Source organism: Uloborus diversus, chromosome 4 (assembly GCF_026930045.1).
Source record: "Uloborus diversus isolate 005 chromosome 4, Udiv.v.3.1, whole genome shotgun sequence".
Classification (NCBI taxonomy): Eukaryota; Metazoa; Arthropoda; class Arachnida; order Araneae; family Uloboridae; genus Uloborus; species Uloborus diversus.
In genome coordinates, this window is record NC_072734.1 from 19,265,197 (window position 1) to 19,282,220 (window position 17,024).

At 31.9% G+C, this 17,024-nt stretch overlaps 1 protein-coding gene across 2 annotated transcripts in view; it reads left to right on the forward strand.

Annotated features, from left to right (window-relative positions):
• LOC129221533 (filamin-A-like) overlaps positions 1-17,024 on the forward strand; it is a 112,966-nt gene that overhangs the window by 19,749 nt on the left and 76,193 nt on the right. Inside the window, exon 1 of one of the 2 annotated variants that reach the window (XM_054856025.1) lies at positions 2,691-2,811. The exons of the other annotated variant lie outside the window; for it this stretch is intronic. The gene's annotated coding sequence lies outside the window, so the exon portion shown is untranslated. Of the gene's footprint in view, positions 1-2,690; positions 2,812-17,024 lie in introns of those variants that run through there. 2 annotated transcript variants of the gene reach the window in all.

Below are 17,024 nucleotides of genomic sequence, written 5' to 3' on the forward strand. Positions count from 1 at the left end.
GTTTAAAAGGTGATTTTTGACCAAAATTCACTTTTTCTCAAAATGATTTTTTTAACTAGCCCCATTTTTTAAGATTACAAAATTTTTTGGGTTTTTAATCTACGCGAATTAGACCTTACGTTATAAGCATTTGAGTACTAAGTGTCTGCAGTATAACACGTATTAAGTCTAATCTTTACTTACGTTTTCTGAAGAAGTACTTGTGAGTGTAATAGACCGTAGATTATGTAAATAATAAAATATTTTTTGATTTACAACCTTTTTACCCAGAAACGGTGGCTAATTTTCGAGAAATTTCTGGATAAAGTCAGGTAATTTGTCATGAATGTTAAAATTCTTGAAATATTTCTTATCCTGCGATTTGCTTCATTTGTGGAATTTATACACGTGGAAATAGTCTAAGTAAATTGTATGTAGCTAGTTAATTTTTTTTTTTTTTTATTGTTTGTCCAAACTGGTAATTTTCAGTCATTTTTACCGAAAAATCACCCATTCAAAAAAAAAAAAAAAGATATTATGGTTTACTTTTAAGCAAAATACATGTTTTGAGACCCTTCTGCTTCTAAAAAAACATTAATATTATTTCATGGTGAGGTTTAATGAAAAAAACTGCTCCGAACCTAGTCGTATATCTTAAAATAGTTTATTTTACATCGCATTTCTCACATAGTTCAAAGTTACCGTATGTAGAAGATACAGTGACTTAGTCGAGAGGGGGAGATAGGAAGGTCATAGCCCTTATGATGCAACAAAAATTAATGCATGTGCCTATACAAGGGCCTGAAATTGAGCTTTTCGGCTTTTAATTTGAAAAGTTTCACATGCCCCCCCCCCCCACACACGAATTTCCCCATGAAAAATTCCTCGTTAAGCCACTGTGGTAGAATAACTTTGAACCAGGCTGGTAATTCATTCTAAATATTCTTCATGATCGTTATTTCTCAATTTTGATTAACTATGTCCTATTTTAGCATTTTTTTTTTTTTTTTTTGGTCAGTGTTACGCGTCAATGGCTACAATAACACTATTACAATATGAGAGATGCAGTTAAAAATGGTGACATGGTGGGTTAAAGTTACCCTGAATGAATTCATTTAGAGTGCTTTCTACCATTACATTTCGTCTGCGCTAAAATATTTTTTTTAATGAAATTTTTTTGCAGTATTTTTTATTTTGACAATACAATTTGTATTCCGAAAGTAATGCAATTGAATTTCCCAGGCTGCTTTTATTGGGCAGATTGGAATCAAACTACTTGGGCTAAGTAGGGGGGAATCTAAGGTTTTTTGGAAAACCAGTCTTGGTGTTCTCCGAGCTGTGGAAGTGACCGGACATCAGTAAACGTTATCTCTGCGCACCGACCGTGTCACGAAAAAAATGGTTTTAAATTAAGTTTTGTTGCTAAACAATCAAAATCTCTTGAGGAGACTAACAAAATGATTCGTGTGGCTTTCGGGGACTCTTCTCTGTCATACTCACAAGTTTTGAGTTGGTTAAAGACCTGTAAAGAGGGCCGGGAAGAGGTTCAAGACGAACAACGCTCCGGGAGACCGTCAACCAGCAAAACCGATAACAATGTGGCTCGTGTTCGTCAATTATTGTACTTTGACCGTCGATTGAATACTATGATGGTTGCCAATTAACTGAACATGTCGTCTACTGCTGTGTTTTGCATTGTTACTCGAGATTTAGGGATGAGGAACTTTCGTGCCGAAATGCCTTGCCTAAACGCGCTGCTAGTCCGCGAGTTCCTGGCTAAACACCAGGTGAAAACGCTGTCCCACTCCCCCTATAGTCCTGACATCACTCCGGCAGACTTCTTTTTGTTCCCTCGGATTAAGGCAGACCTGAAGGAACCCGTTTTTCATCCATAGAAGAGACCCAATCAGCCGTGACGAAGACCTTGGGAGAGGTCCTCAAAAACGCTTTTCAGGACATTTACCAGTCATGGCAGACACTGGAAAAAATGTATAGAGGCCGAAGGACATTACTTTGAAGAATTTGAAGCGTTTGTGCAAATCTGTTCAATAAATTACTTAAAAAAATAATTGCATTACTTTTGGAATGAACCTTGTATTACAAATGTTCACGTTTCTTATTTCACAGACAAATTAGTTTTTGATGATTCCTTCATATATTACGATATGTTTTTGAAATATTTTGATTTGTGAGTATTCTTTCCGTATTATATTTAATACTAATAAAAAATCTAAAAAGATAGACTGACATTTAAGCAAAACTATTTTTAGAAACATGGAAGGATAGAGCATAGACATCCGAAAAGAAAAAAAAGTCGTTTGAAAAAAAGTTTAAAACCCTGAATACGACAATTCTGAATTGTAAAAATTTCAGTTTGTCAGGGTTTTTTTTTTCTTTTTTAATTTAATTTGATTTCTTTTCTTTTTTCCATTTGGAAATACTTCCAAAATTTCTGAGGTCATTGATATTCGTTTCAATAAAATTCCAACCAGCATCTTCCTCCTCCCTGATCTCTCGGTGAGCAACGAGTTAAAGACAAACTCCGCGCTTTCCGAGCATTTCTCTTTTTCCATCCTTTTTGGGACGGAGGCAATGTCTTCTGCCCCGGCTTGTCGTCCAATAAGAGCCTCCCTCGCAATGCCGCCTGCACCCCCATCGCCGGTATCAGTTGTCATAGCACATTCCCTTGATACTTTCAGTTCTCTTGGCCATTTGCCGGAAGATATTCCACCGGGAGAAGAGAACTCCCTCCCTTCGCAAAATCCATCCCGAGGTCAGTGCTATCCCTCGAACCTCGAGTGGCGTTCGATGGTCAACATCCCTGCCATCACAGTAAGTGCCCCTCATATTTTCCTTTCTTTTGAGCTTGCCCATCTAGGAAATGTCTAAGAGCATCCGTTTAGGAAGTCTAAGTTGCTCATTTTAGAGCAGTCAGTGAGAGAAAGAAATCTTAAACTGAAAACAGTGGTCACGTTTTTAAAAACAAAAAAGGCTGAATCAAGCAAAATATTTTATTAAATTAATATACGGTAAAAAATATATATATTTATATCTTTTAAAGCTCTTTTAAGCTCATGACGTGAATCCAAGAAAATCCTCGGAAATCTGTATGATTTAAAACGTTCCAAAAGCCCAAAATCCGCAAATCTGTGCTTGCTGAAGTTCAGCCTATAAACTATTTCGTCAACTTTATTGGCTTTATATTTACAATTATTCATGTTTATTCTTCACAACGATTAAAAAGCTTGTCCCACCCACCAATAACAGCATAATAAAAACTAATAGAAAGACCTACATCAACCTAAATATTTTATCAAAAAAAATACTAGTATCAAATATCCTTTATTAATACATCAAAAATATTTATTCATATCGTGTCCAAATAAACTGAGAAATATCAAGCATAATCTATGCATTGAAATTTTTCTCAGAAAAAAACCCCGTCAATTTAAATTTTGATTTTCCAAGAACTGCATTTAAAGTGTTGCTACAGTAACCTGCAATTAACTCTCTTAAACAGATGATAAAACTGAAAAAGTTTATCTTTGCTTTGAAGTGACTAACAAAGACTCGCAAAAATTCGGGCTAATGTGGCGGATTGCCGAATCATAAACGAAGTCAATTTTGTTGAAACATGGAGCGCCAAAAATGAAAAATACATGCCATTTATGCAGTGTGAAATAATCGGTGGGTTTTACCAATTTTTTATTTAGAAAAAAAAATCCCTATTATCGGTCAAGATTTTTACGATCCGGATTTGTGAAAGTTAATTGAATCTTCATTATGCTGTCACTAAAATGGTAGGAAATAACTACAAAGGTTTAGAAGTCATTTTTATTAAAAATTTGTTGAGCACAATTTGTGGATTTAACATTTACTCATTATTAATCAGGAAGCTTACGCATGCAAGAAAATTGCCATGATTTTAAAAAATTGAACACATGAGAGAAAAAATTTAATTGTCCAAGAAAAACGCTTGAAATATGCTAAAACTGCGACTTTAAGAATGAATCCGCAGAGAGGTCTAGAATTGCAGCAAAATGAAGCAAAAGATTATTTTATCTTTTTAAATACAATTTTATTCCTTTAGCTTTAGAGTACCAGAAAGGGGAAAAAATGAATATGCTGCTTAAAGTCTATGTAAATATTTTCTCTTGTACATTGTAAGGGAGTCTACATTAAAGTACTCAAAAAAAGAGTTGCTCTTTTCTAGAATATTATCCCACTCTCCCTTCACTTCTTTTAAAAATGTTTTATTACATAAAGATATAGTAGTTTCATGAGACCCTTAAAAGGCAGCTGCAAGAAATTAGTCTCTAAACTGAATAGATTTCACAAAGGTAATTAGCACGCAATTCTTTGTAGGCGATGTTAAACACCTATGAAGAAAAATTTCATTCCCGATAATTTCCTAAAATATATGACATTGATTTGTATTTATATTGTAATTACTTTAATACAGTGTACTTCTCTTCTAGCTAACTTTAATAATATTATTGTATTTATTTAATGATTTTAACAAAATACAGCAACATAAGGAAACGGAATCATTGCAATTCACTGATTTCAGCTAAAATAAATGAGATATCCTTTAAATTTATAGTTGCATTTATTTTCAATGGATAAAAATATTTTCTGGAATTAACATTTAAAATGCATGTAGATTTTAAAGGGAAAAATTTAAATAGTGATAAAAATTTCAATATCAGTACATTATTGTGGGTTTTAATATAAAATAAATGCTAATTTTCCGCAGAAGGTTTTATCGGCGACTGCATGAGCAGGCTATTTTTTATGTTAAATACTCTTATAAAAATAATAAAAATTCCAGTTTGTGACGCAGTTTCTATCGCCTGTATTTAAAAACAATTTTGAGTAGAGCTTTGAAGTTGATTTTTATGGGAATCTTCAAATTCAGTTTCCATCATACTAATCAGCTAGAATGGCTATTTTTTCCTCATAATGTACGGACGGGAACGGAAATGCAAATAAGTACTGGTAAAGTTTTCATTTTTACCTTTTCTTCTCTCTCTCTTAAAGTATTTTTCACGACATAAATGCTTTTTGGTATGCGTCCAATTGATTTGCTGCATTCAATTTAATTCAGAAATTATGATATGCGATAGCTAAAATCTTTTGAATACAAAACGTAAATAAATATTTTAAACAAATCTTTAGTTTCAATGGGCACGATTAAACTAGTTGTAAGTATGACATTTTTTTAAAACTGTGGATCGAAAACAAGCTCAATCTGTTTTTTTCCTTTTTTTAATAACTACAAGAGAGACAAAATACATTTCACGCTCTGCTAACTTATTTTTCAAAAAATAAATAAATAATTGGTGTACGACTTCATTAAAAAAAAAGCATTATTGTTTAATTATTAGCTAGAAAAAATAGCTTGGATGAAGCTAGTTTTTAAGGGAATTGGCCTTATAATTATTATTATTATTTTTATTTTTTAATAATAATAAGGCCTGTTAAATTCGTGTGATTTTTCACTTCTGTGCCATGTACTATAAAAAATTAGTTTTTATAGTCAATACAATCAAAAATGTGATTTGATTAAGCAATTCATTACAATACTGTATGGTCAAAACAAAAATTAAGCTTGTTTCGATGTAAAACGAGGTTTCTGCAGCGGTTTTCGGCGTGATTGAGAGGGATTACTTTTAAAATGCTCCATAGCATGATAGTAGATACAAAGAAGCATTATGGAAAAAAAGAAAACTACTTTGGAAAATTCATGGATTGATCTGGATTTGACGCTAAACGCCTTAAGTGTGATATGTGAAATTCTATGGGAAAATTACCATTCGATATTATGAAAATCCGCAGCAGTAGTTTAATCATTATCTTTGCGCCATTAGTTATTGAAGAGTCTTTTTGCTTTTTTTTATTTTAAAGAAACAAGATCTGACGACACTTTTGACGGGAGGCTTCAGAGTCAATGAATCATGTTCGCGCACATTACGCGTCACAAATGTCTAGACTCTCAGGGAGTTTCTACTTTTCTCATTCATCATCTCAACGAGGAAATTCCTGAAATCAACTTCATTTCTTTTCAATATTTAAATAGCTTCAATTCTTTGAAAAAAACTCATTTCGTAACTTACAGTTTTTCAAACTTGTTAGAAAATACTTTAATTTCTTAATTGAAATCACTTAATTTCTTTTCACTGTAAAAGAGTTTCAATTCTTTTTTTTTTTTATAACTTGCAGTTCTTAAAATAGTTTGGAGAAATATTTTAATTTCTAAAATAAAATAACTTTTTTTTTCAATATTTAAAAAGCTTTAAATATTTTTTTTTTTAATCGTGGGATAACTAACAGTTCTTAAAACTCTCTGGAAAATTCTTTAATTTCTTAAATGAAAGCACGTTATTTCTTTTCAGTACTTAAAGAGCTTCAATCTAAAAAAAAAAAAACCCATTGATACAAACAGTCCCGAAAACTTTTTAGTTGTTTCTAACTTAAGCTGTTGTCATCTCTCAGTAGCTTTAGAAATTGTCGAATTGAGTATTCGTGATAATGTTCTTGTTCCGTATTGAAATAACTATTTTACTTCTCCAGGTTTTTTGTTCGACAATTACTAAAAAAAAAACATCTAAATCATGGAACATATTTGTAGTTTCTTTGAAAGTTCTTCCAGACTTCTTTGAGCATTTCTTCTGAATTGTAAAATATTGTTTCAGAGTTCTTTTGTTTAGATTGACAAACTGACCCACACACGTTTCCCCATCCCATAAGCCTATATTTACTCCGTTTTATTTATTTTTTTTTCAAACTTTTGAATGTTTATTGAGTTATTTAAATTATTTTGATTTTAACCCCCTTATTTTAATTTTTTTTCCTTTAAGATACGTTAAGCAACGTTTCATATTAAAAAATAAAAACTTTTTTACGAAAATGGACGTTAAGATTAGAGTATGTATCAATGTGATTTGAATACAGTGGACTCTTTCTATTCTGAACACTCAAGGGATCGAACAAAAGTGTTCAGATTATGGAGGCGTTCATTATAGAAGGAGTCTGGATAATGCATATGTATTTGCCAGGACCATTAAAAATGTGTTTAGAATATTGGGGTGTTCACATTAGAGAGTGTTCAGATAGAGGGAGTCCATTGCGTTATAAATTGATTCCTGGTTACATTTCTTAAACTAAACCATCAATACAATGCTCAAGAAATCAGTTATTTTTCATTTGTGTTGATTTTTAGTGTCAACACATGAAATGATTGAAAAAAAAAAATTTTTTTGAATATATTTTATGGTTAGTAAGTTGTATATTGCTGTCCTTAGATTTTACCTCCTTAATAAAGTTAGTTCCAAAGGAAAAGAATTTTAAATGCTTCGACATTCGAAAAGGCAAATAAAATTGAAATAAACAATTTTACTTGATCTTCTTTAAATTTAAATTTGTTTAATTAAGTTCATTAAAAAAAGCATGTAGATTACAGTACAAGAGTAGGTATAAATATTTAGTGATTTTTTTTTCTCGTGAATGTTAGATGTTAACAAAATTATTGAAGCTACTAATACAAGCATCTTATGACAGATATTGTTATTTGCAAGTAGAAACATGAGCTCAAATTGTTGAATACATCAGCTGAAAGAGCTAAAAATTACTTAAATTTTTACTGCTAGTGGATCTTTTATATATTTCATCAACATCTGACTGTAAAATGCTTAATTAAGAACACAACATGTTCTTTTACCATTTAGTGCTGTTTAGTTGTTTTTTCTAAAATAGGTTTACAACTGTTGTCATTATTTATTATTCGCAGACTTATGACATGAGTGAGGAAAATCTTTCTAAGAAAATTCTGCCATGTAAGATTAAGAAAGATATCCATTAAAATCCATGTTTCAGGATGCATTTAGTTATTCAGCATAGCCATATATGTGTGTGTGTGTGTGGACACATATGTTTTGACATTTTCAAGTTGCCTTTGTGCCTTAATACTAGCTCACGTGAGGGACTTATCATAAATTGGAGCACTTGACGTATTTCCGATTTTATTTTACCAAACTAGTCAAAATAAAATTTTCGTAGAATTTGGTTGTAGAAACAAATGTAAAAGTTGCAAAATAATAATAAGGAGAAGAAGAAGCATTAAGCTTTTAAGCTACCAACAAAGATAGACAATATTTTCTACAAGTGCTCTTAATGTACAATTATTTCCAGAAAAAAAAACTCAAATCATACTAAGTTACTTCAAATCAGGAGTTTTCAACTTTTTTTTAACCCATGAACCCGTTTTTGATCATTAAATTTGATCTGGTATTATTAACTTAATTTGACTGATATCATTAACTTTTCATGCCTCAAAAACAAAAACTCTAGCTTTATGAAAACGTTATGTATTTGTTAAAGTATAACTGAGTTAAATAACACAAATTTTTTTAAAATTAAAACGGGAAACTTTCTTTTAATGCACTTTTATAACAAAATTATTTATCACAAAAATAAAAGTATTAACGTCTCAGTCAGGAAATAAAAAGTGGGAACGCTGGGCTTGGTCTTTTTTTCAAAATTCATCTACAATCGACCTCAAATACAGCCGCAAATCATATTCAACATTAGGCTTGTTTCTGCACGTGCACTAAGTTAAACTCAAAACTCTTTTTCGCGGAAGTAAGCTGTCATAAATCCAAGGAGCACAGCAATGTTATTAGTGTTATTTTTGAACACTAGTCCAGAAATTAATCAACTAAATGTTGCAATATTTTTATTTCAGTGTAGGTTCACACGATATCTCTCGAACTTTTTGGCACAATTAAATTCTATCATTAGCAATATATTTTTTGTATATGTTTTTTTTTTTTTTTTTTGATACCGCATACCCCTTACAGATTTTTGCGTACTACCCGTTGTAAACCACTGCTTTGAAGAGCGCTGTAAACCTATGGGGGGTAGGGCGGGGGGGAGTCATAAATCTTGTGGGGGGCGCACCAATGTCTGTGCACGCTTCTGCTCAAAAAGCAGCTAATTCCAACTTATTTTTTAAAAGTTCAACTCATCCTCACGACAGTTAATAAATGAATTTATTATTATTTTTTAAGTTCTTCAGCGATTGCTCTCATGTCCTCAATATTCAACATTTTAAACAACGTACTGCTTCACTTTTATCGTCCTGCCATTTTAAACGTCATTCATTTAACTCTCATACCGGAACAGATATTTCAGAGAAACTTAGCAACTTCCTCCAATGCTTCAGAGCAAAGCCGCTCGAGCTGTCGCTACATTTTCCGCGGGTTGTTACATTTTCTTTTCTAGGATTACTATAGCGGCAGACTTGAAATGTCACTTCAAATACAGGACTCAGTCAGATCGGGTGGGATTCATACAGCCTTGGTAACATTTCCGGTATGACGCGCCCGAGGTAAAAAGCTATTTCTGAACTGCTGAATTCTTGGGTTTTCTCCGTCAGAAAATATTTATGAAAAAAAATTTAGTTTTTCAGACGAACCCTAAATATAAATGGCTGTGGTTGACTTGGTAATGTTTTCGAATAATAATGGAGTCACGTGATGAGTGAATAACAGTCGCAGCTTTTATTTTGAGACAGTTCCCCTCAAATGGTAATATGCAAATTTCCAGGCTAGAATTACCAAAAAAGAAAAAGAGTAAGAAGAAGAAAAAAAGAGAGCGAATCTGCACAAATGGCAATATGTAAACTGTTAGATTAATATTTAAGACGCAAAAGATGTTTGTCTAATCAAATAACAACAATAAGTTAATGGTCGGGCAAAAATAACCAAAAAATATAAAGAGAAATTTTCCCCAAATGGTGAGACGTAAATTTTTAGACTAAAATTACGAAAAAAGAGAGAGCGAGAGACGTTTCTCCCTCAAATGGTAATATGTATTTTTTTAAGCTAAAATTTTCAAAAAAAAAAAAAAAAAAAAAGAAAAGAAAAAGAAAAAGAAGAAGAAGAAGAAGAAGGAGGAAAAAAAGAATTGAGACACTCGCTCAAACGACTATATGTAAATTTTCAGACTAAAATTATAAGAAAAAATCTCTAATTCTTCTCTCTTCTTTTAAAATCATAAAAGAAGAGAGAAAGATTTACCTCCCCTCCCCCTCCCCCGAAATGGTGATTAGTAAATTTTTCAACTAAAATTTCAATGAGAAAAAAAGAAGGAGAGATACATTTCTCCAACAAATGGAAACATTGGAATTTACACAAACATCCTCCCCCCGTCCTCTCTCGAAATTTTGATTAGTACATTTTTAAGCTAACATTACAATGAAAAAAACTGAAGAGGTACGAATCTCCCCCATAAGGTAACATTCGGGTTTTCTCCATACAATTATAGACTAAAATTACAAAAAAGAGAGAGAGAGATCCCTACCAAATTGGCAATACGAAAATTTTTAGTCTAAAAGTGTGAAAGACAGAGAGAGAGAGAAAGAAAAAGAATGCATTATTCATAAACATTTTGAGTGCTACTGTTCAAATATTAAAAATTAGTTTGGTAGTTTACGCAACTTAGCAAAATGTATCAAATATAACTTTTAAGCCAACATGACCAATGTGAAGCGTTACTAGCGATAACAATTGATTTATCGACTAGTTAGGTGAATAATAATTTTTTTTCATATATTCTGCTGAAAATCATTAGGCAGATAATGTCGATACCTCTTGTATCACATTTGTAATTGACATCTTTAAAAGTTTAGTATAGTGAAAACTAAAGCTGTACACGTTCTTTTTGAAATTGAGTGATACTAAATCGAAAATGATTGTAGAGAATTTATTATGAAGAGAATTTATTATCATTATCTAGCTTTCAATCATAACTTTGAGTGTTGAAACATGCATTTTTCCTATTGGGAAAGTTTGGTTCGAAATGACTAGAACCGCACTTTTTTTCATTTGTGGTGTCATTTTCTTGGAATTTTCGAAAACTACAGGAATTCTTCAACTATCCTCTCTGATCCAGAAAAGTTATTTTGTCCTTTTAAGTGCATTATGAAAAGTGCTTGGTATTTTTTAAAAAAATCTGTTATTTTATTCTTTTTAGTGTAAATGTATTTCAGAAATATAATAGTTTTACCCTCACGAAACTTCACCTTATTTTTTCATATAAATGCTCGGTACTAAAAGGGAAAAAACCTATGTGCGTGTATAAAACTTTAAGCAGTTGGCACTAAAATTTAATCCTTGTTCCTCTCTAGGATTTATTCTTGCGAATTTCACGCTTGCTTCAGAGAAGCCTTAATTCCAAATTTTCATATAATAACTTGAACAGCTCAAACTTTTTCATTAATATTACTGAAAATTTTGAATTTCTACAGTAGGGGGAGATGGTGGATTCTACTTTCCATGCTTTATCTTATAACAAATTTAATTACCAGTTCGATTTGCTACAAAAAGTTTCACTAGGCATTTCTCGTCATCCCAGATTTTTTTGAAAACGTGGAACTGGTGAACTGTTTTTACATTAATGTTTTAACGGAATTTTATAAAATGGACCAACGTGCCTCACGAGGTGGACCAACGTGCCTCGCGCATGTGGTTTTTATTTACAATCTATTTATGTATCAAAAAAGGGCGTAATATATTTAGAAAGCTTGACATTTTGTATTTCAAATAATAACAAACTATTCATGCACAACAATTTTAAAACATGCATTTTTTTTTCAGTTCTTACGATGTTAAATTTTTGTTTAAAACTTCAAGCTCTTGACAAAATTTCTGAGACATACTTCTAATTCTCATGCATGAAATATGCTTCTAGAGGGGTTTTAAATATTTCTGAGAATCTATGCAACCAAACCCTTTAAATACATATTAGCTCAAGGCACTAGGAAATGTCACTGCTTTTCAGTTATTCAGTTGTCATACACCATGAACGAGGAGGTTAAAGGCATTGAGACAACCTAAACCCATATTTTTCGAATCTGAATTAAAAAAAAATATTAAACAATTTTTAAATGCATGTAAACTGAAATTGAGGGTGCTGTAAACAATTTGAAGTTATTAAAGATGTAACAAAAGTAATATATTAGGCAGAACCTTTCCAATAACGTCATAAAAAATAACAAAAATATAAAATCAATTTACATTGTATCATCTTTACGGTTTGGGATAAATGATTCGAGAACTGTCAGAACATTTTTAAAGACCTGAAATTTATAACGCACTTTCACTAATGCAATTAATGCATTGGCAAAAAGTCAACTCTCACTCAGCAGGTGCGCATTATGTTTAAAGTAAGAAAAGAGAAATGCGTTTGTTTGTCACCCGACAATTTTAGAAACAAGTGCCCGTTGAAATCGAGAAATAAAGAAAGATAACTTCATATAGTATCTCGAAAAAGCTGCATCTTAAATTGGAATTGTTCCCAATTTTTATAAACAATGTTGCCAGTCTTGATCTTTAGTAAATTAAACCATATTTTGTTCACGAAATCTGAATGCCTCAACAGACAACGTAAACACAAATATAGTTATAAAAATATGTTGTAATGTCTGCAATCATTCATGCTGCATTAACAAGAATCAGTCAATAACTTTCAGTTTTAAGGTAATTCGGTCAATAAAATCCGATTCACAGTAAGAACTTAAGGAATCTTGAAAATAACTTCGTTAAAAATCAATGCTTCGTTTGTGAGTGCTCCTACATAGAAAACATATTCAAAAAAAAAAAAAAAAACTAATAATAAATGTATAAGTTTGTCTGTGTGCAACTTGCGTAAAGTGGTTTGGCACACAACAACAGGTCAGAAAAACGCATCAGAGCATTTAAAAGTGAACCCCGAAGAAACTTTTCTAAAAGTTGGATTTATTACTTTACTTATTTCGATTTTTATGTGATGAAAAAAAACGCTACTCTCAATGGAGTACCTAGTATGGAGGACACCCGGGGATGTAATTTGTGGTGTCATTCCCCCCCCCCAACACATACACAAATGAAAAACGAAAAAAAAATCAAATTTTGTGAAAACATGAAATGCATGCAATTTTCAGAAACAACTACATTTGTGTTATAACGAAATTTTAAATGGACTAATGTACAAAAAACAAATAAATGTGAGGGTTCCAGGCGTTTACTCCCCGCAAAATTTTCAAACTTGTATTCTTAAAAATGCATTTTATCTTCATATTTTACAAAAACTTGCAGTTCTCCGGGGCGGACAGCTCTCCTCGCCCCTCGTAGCGACGCCACTGTATAGATTTTTTTTTTCTGTTGATAAGTTTATTTCAGTTTTGAGCAAAACATTTTCACATAAATTCTCTAATATGAGGGTGGAAAATTGTTCGTACACATTAGCGTTTTGTATTGATAAAGAAACCTGATTTTTTTTCTGATCAACGGAAACTCGTTCGAAATTTCTAAGGTAGTTAGTACGCGAATTATAATTGTTTTAACTAATTTCAAACAGTAATATAAGTGTACAGTCAATTAGAAACAGAGCGCCATTGTTGTGACTATCATTTTGAAACACTGCCTTTATTCTACATCATGGCGTTTTATTGATTTGATCGGCTGCATCACCATCAACAAATTTTTTTAACATAGTAAGATTTATATGGAAGGAATTATATTATGTCAAGGTTGGGAGATGCGTGCGCTCAAAAAAAAAAAAGTCCTATTAAAACATTTTTTCGAGCTTGTATTAAGAATATAGCACCCATTCTTTAAATTGTCAAAGGAAAATGTGGTGTTGATCTTCTCAATTGCGTTGATAAATACCCGAGAAACTTCGGGAAATAAGCTTGTTTATCATAAAAATAATACAAAAAATTTCAATCATGAGTCGATTACGATATGTGTTTTAAAATTTGAAACTTTAGCTTTGGATGAAAATGTAATATGAATTAAAAAAAAACTTTTTTAACGCGTTTTTGAAGAAGATAATAATCATGTTGCGTTGAAGGGAACTGAAAAGGAACTTTAAAAAGAGGGGGGGGGGTTCTGTTTTCTTGTCCATATTCCTCTTTGATTTGCCACTTTTACAAGTATTCAGTAACGTGTTAACTGAAAGTGAGCACCCAACTGCATTCTGATACTGAGTCTAAAAGATGGTGTTTCGAGAGTTTCCAGAATTTCAACGAGTGAGTGGCAAGCGTCCAAACGCTACTCCCTGAACATCGGTTAGTGTTTCATGAAGTACAGTGGGATAAATGTAGCTCCTCGATTCAGAAAAATGAATCAAACGTCTTTATCCTATAGCGAAAGTTAATAAAAACTTTCAGTGATTATGCAATGCGGTGTACAAATCAAGAAAAGTTTAGAACCGAAACATTGAAGTTTAAATACAGGAATAATTGTTTTCTCATCTTAAAAACGTAATTTAAACTGTTAATTACAACAATTATTCTCTATTATTGTACCTTACTGTATTTATACAAGAAAAAATAAATCGTATAATCCCAAAGTCTTTTTTTGAAAAATTCAAATTTAACTGTATTTATCGCTGTATGTGCTGCATTGCTTCTAGAGGGGATTATATTTTATATTGAAGGTACTTTTCCTGTTAGTAGGGGAGATAGCGACAGTTTTTAATACATTATTTATATAAGGCCAGAATTTTTTTAAATATTAGATTAGTTTACTTAAAAGAAGAAAACGCGAGTCTACCAAAAAGTTATCGTTGAAATAATTAATAAAAAATTTTGCAATATGTTGCAAAAACTTGTGAAATTGTCTTATATATATAAGGCTGAAACTAGGTAATATTATTGATTACGTATAAACATAACGAAAAATATATGTCTACCGCGTCCGAAGCGTTGCCGTGCCGTGTCTACCACCCACGCAAGGTGCGAAAAAATCAGTCAATTTTGACTTAAATATATAAGCCTAAAAATTTTTTTAGTAACTGTTTACAATGTATAAAATATAAAAACAAAAGTCTACCAGTTGTGTTATGTTGCAAAGGCATGATAGACGTCACGGAATGTCGACCTCGTACCTCTATGTACCGTTTATCGAGCCGCTAGCGCTCGCTTGAAAAAGTTTGCTTGTCGTCGAGAAATTTCAATAAATAAAGCTGATTTATTTTTTAATAAATAATTTAAATCCTGTTTTTATTAAAATTTTTAGTCTACCGTGACTAAGAGGTTGCTTAGTCTTTGGTAGACGTTGCTTAAATTATAAAGTAGTTGGAAAAGTATGAATGATTTAAGCATATTAAAAAAAATAATTTTAACATTGAAACGAAATTAAAAAATATTTTATTAAAATTAAAATAATGTACAAAATTATAGTGAAGTTCATTTTTCATTAATAATGTTTTGACCTTTTAAATTATGCCTCTTTTATTTATTTTTTTTATGATCAAGTACTTATGAAATAAAATTTTTTGCATCAATCTTACATAATAAATAATTAAAAATAATCAAATAAACAGTTCTTTACATATTAATTAATCTTTACTAATAATAAAGCTGAAAGTCTCTCTGTCTGGATGTCCGGAGGATGTCTGTAGGATGTCTGGATCTCTGGGGCGCGCATAGTGCCTAGACCGTTCGGCCGATTTTCATGAAATTTGGCACAAAGTTAGTTCGTAGCATGGAGAGTGCACCTCGAAGCGATGTTTCGAAAATTCGACGTGGGGAGGCAGAAGGCTATGCTTCGAATGTAACATCTTTTATTGCTTGCGGTAATTGTTTTCAGTAAACCATTTAAAAACTTTTCAGTTGTCCTCAATTTTCCACCCACAATCAAGAGGTGATAAGCTTGTCAGATTTTTTAAATAAAAATTTGTCCAAATTTGCGAAATGCAAGCTGTTCTGAGGAAATGTTCACGAAGTTCAGACTAACATAGGGTTAAGGATGACGGATCAAAACTCTTCACGTTTTCGAGAATTACTTTATCTTTTTTCAAAAATTTTATACTCTTCTAAAAACGTCATGGTTCTTGCATCATTAATTCTTTCCATTTTATTTTGTCTGTACATTCGGCGCACAACTCTTCCGAAATTTCGAGTTGTATCCGAATTTGCGACATGCATTTTACATTGTGCGATGGCTTACTCAAATTTGTTAACGCTCCTGTGTATTCTTCCGACTTGGTAAATAGAACGTAAGGTCGAACTTTTCCTTTTCGGAAAAAAGCCGGATTTTGATCGCAACCAGTCATTGCGTGTAAAGCAACCAAGGCGGAACAAACGGTTTCTCCTAAATTCTTGTAAAGTTCAGAGACATTGATACCTCTTAATGATTTTCCAACGCCAACTTCCATCCAGACCTTTATTTAAGAATTCAAAAACTTCATGTTAGCCAATATTATAACTAATACATCAGTATCTGAACATCGTAAGTGGACGTCATATGGAGGCTGCAGCTCTTCAAAAATTACAAAGATGGTAAATCATTTTTGTGTCGGATTTTTCGAGGTCTGGGGCACGATTGAGTATGATCGACTATTTTTACAACTTTTCTGTTGATGGTTTCAAATCTATAACACTGTTTGTAGTTAATATACACAAATTTATCTTCAAAATAAATCGCTTTGTTATCTCGTTCCCAGTTTGTTAGTAAATATTCTAGCAAATCTTCTTTAAAAGTAATATTTTTCAATTGATTCAAAAAGTCAGAGGGACGTGTTGCAGTCTCTCCTATCTGAATTTTTTAACCTCTTTGAGTTCCGCTTAATATATCGTCGCCGCAGAACAACAGTAAGATATCTTAGTGTTATTTCTGGGATTAGATATCTTACTGTTGCTCTGAGGCGACGATATGTTCGTTATCTTTTATGGAAGGAAACGGGGTACGTGTCGAAAACAATTACTACGAATACTGCTGAACATACTTAATAATATTCTCAATATCATTAGATGATGGAATTTCTTTCATTAGATATAATAAAAAGAATCCATCATAGATGAGAAATTTTGGTTGTTCAGAATTGATGTTTTTTAAGCACTTTTTTTACACTTGGCCTGATTGTCATGGAGTAATCTGAGGCGTACTTTTGCTTATATTTCAGCAACTAGATCACTAAGAGACTTCTGGATTTTACTAAATGATTTGTTTAATCTTAAGGTACAACTTAAGGCTGAAAATTTAAAATTCTGAAGTAAC